Below are 2,630 nucleotides of genomic sequence, written 5' to 3'. Positions count from 1 at the left end.
CTAATAACACTTGATCAACGTTATTAGCCGTTTACCCTTACCTTCCATGTTCTAAATACTACTTGTGTTTGACTATGTTAGGGTTATGTCTTTGTAGGGATAGGATATGGCTAACTCGCGAGTCGTTAACATTAAAGTTCATCTCATTCCTTAAATTCTCCTGTTCATTTCCCATCCTCTCGAACGTTTTGCGCGTAATTGTTTAGCAAAGGCGTAGCATCCTGTCACTCTGGGTTTCTTGGTACTTGACCGCTTAAATTCCTCACTCCTTCAAGAATGTATGTGCAATTGTTTAGCTAAGTAGGAGCGTGATGTTATCCCAGCTACCTTTTTACTTGATGATTACAATCGATCTTATTTGATTCGGGTGCCAGTAGAAGTTTTGTGTCTACCGCTTTCTGTTCCTCGTTGAATAAATCACCCGAGCGCGTAGTCGATGTGTTTGAGGTTGAGGTCGCCGTAGGAAAGTCCGTTTCCGTGTCTAGGGCTATTCCGGGTTGTTCCATCGAGTTGTCTGGGTATAGATTTCTGGTGCGGTTGTACTTGATGCCGCTTGGCTGTTTCGATGTGGTGCTTGGGATGGATTGGCTCGCAAGTGTTGATTCTCAGATCGTTCGTGGTCAGAAACTCGTACGTCTGAGGGCCCCGGATGGGACCCAAATTACGGTCTTCAGTGATCGGAATGGTGTGACGCCACATATCATATCTATGCTTAAGGTGGGAAAATTGTTGTAGTGGGGGTGCGGGGCGTATCTGGCGTATGCTATAAACGTGAAAACCGAGGTGGCTACCGTTGGTGATGTTCCTATTGTTCGGGATTTCCCAGATGTATTTCCAGATGATTGATCAGATGTGCTGCCAGATCGCGAGGTCGAGTTCCAGATAGACCTTGGACCGGGCGCAAAACCCGTTGCTCGAACCCTTTACTGTCTAGCACCAAATGAAATGAAAAAACCTTATGGCTCCATTGGAAGACTTGCTCGACAAGGGCTTTATTCGAACGAGCATCTCACCTTGGGGTGCCCCGGTCCTGTTCGTTAAGAAGAAGGACGGTAGCATGCGGATGTGCATTGACTACCATGAATTGAATAAGCTCATTGTGAAAAATCGGTACCCTCTACCAAGGATCGACGACTTATTTGATCAGCTCCAAGGAGCTAATTGGTTCTCGAAGATCGACCTTAGGTCTGGGTATCATCAGTTGAAAATTTATGAGGAAGATATCCCTAAGATTGCATTCCGCACTCGTTATGGGCATTATGAATTCCTTGTGATGTCTTTCGGTTCGACCAACGCACCGGCTGCGTTCATGGATCTTATGAATCGGGTGTGTAGGCCGATGCTCGATCGTTCGATTATTGTGTTCTTCGACGACATTCTTGTGTATTCCAAAAGTGAATCCAATCACGCCGGTCACACACGGAAGTTTTGGAAGCTCGGCGAAAGAACAAGTTGTACGCGAACTTTTCTAAGTGTTCTTTTTGGTTAAGCGAGGTTCAGTTCTTGGGCCATGTTTTTAACCCGAGGGTATTTTGGTTGACCCTGCAAAGGTGGAAGCCGTGAACGAATGGAAATCTCCTAAGTCTCCATCCAAAATCCATAGCTTTCTGGGCTTGGCGGGGTATTACCGCCGCTTCATTCCCGACGTTTTGAAAATTGCTTCATCATTGACCAAGTTGACTAAGAAGAGCGTTAAGCTCGTTTGGGGTATTGAGCAGGAGGAGGCTTTTCTCGAATTGAAGAACAGGTTGACGCATGCCCCGATTCTAGCCTTACCCGATGGCACCGATGATTTAGTGGTTTATTCTGATGCCTCTTACTAGGGACTTGGGTGTGTTCTGATGCAGCGAGGTCGAGCCATCGCTTATGCCTCCCGGCAGTTGGAGCCTCAAGAGGCGAATTATCCTACTCACGAGTTGGAGCTAGCGGCGGTTGTGTTTGCGCTTAAGTTGTGGAGGCATTATTTGTACGGTGTTCCTTGCGTTATCTATACCGATCATAAGAGCTTAAAGTATTTCTTTGAACAAAAGGAACTGAATGTGCGATAGCGTCGATGGTTGGAATTGATTAAGGATTATGACCTGGAGATTATGTACCATCCCGGTAAGGCCAACCTGGTGGCCGATGCGTTGAGCCGGAAGGAGAGACCGAAACCTATTCGGGTGAAATCTTATCAACTTATTCTTAAACCCGATATTTTAAAGCAAATAGCTAACGTCCAGAATGAAGCGTTGCAGGTGGAATGGATTATGTCAGAACGTATTTGGGGTCAGGAAAAGTTGTTGGAAGATGTCGGTGATGGGGTGAAGTATAAGGATGGGCGTTTATGGGTACCGAGGTATGGGGGATTCAGAGGTAAATTTTTGGATGAAGCACTCAAGTCGCGCTATTCTATTCATCCGGGCGCGACCAAGATGTACCAAGACCTGAAAAAGAATTATTGGTGGCCTACAATGAAGTTTGAGGTGGCTCAGTATGTGAGTAAGTGTTTGACGTGTCTACAAGTTAAGGCCGAGCATTAGAAGCCGTTCGGGAAACTTCAACCATCGGAAATACCTGAGTGGAAACGGGAGTATCTTACGATAGATTTTGTGACTAAACTGCCTCGTACTCCTAGGGGTAGTTATGAC

The sequence above is a fragment of the Bidens hawaiensis genome, unplaced genomic scaffold, assembly GCF_021521415.1.
Source record: "Bidens hawaiensis isolate Kalapana, Puna unplaced genomic scaffold, B.hawaiensis_p1.1 tig00009711_1, whole genome shotgun sequence".
Lineage (NCBI taxonomy): Eukaryota > Viridiplantae > Streptophyta > Magnoliopsida > Asterales > Asteraceae > Bidens > Bidens hawaiensis.
The sequence above is the reverse complement of the archived record's forward strand: the minus strand, read 5'-3'. Positions refer to the sequence as shown.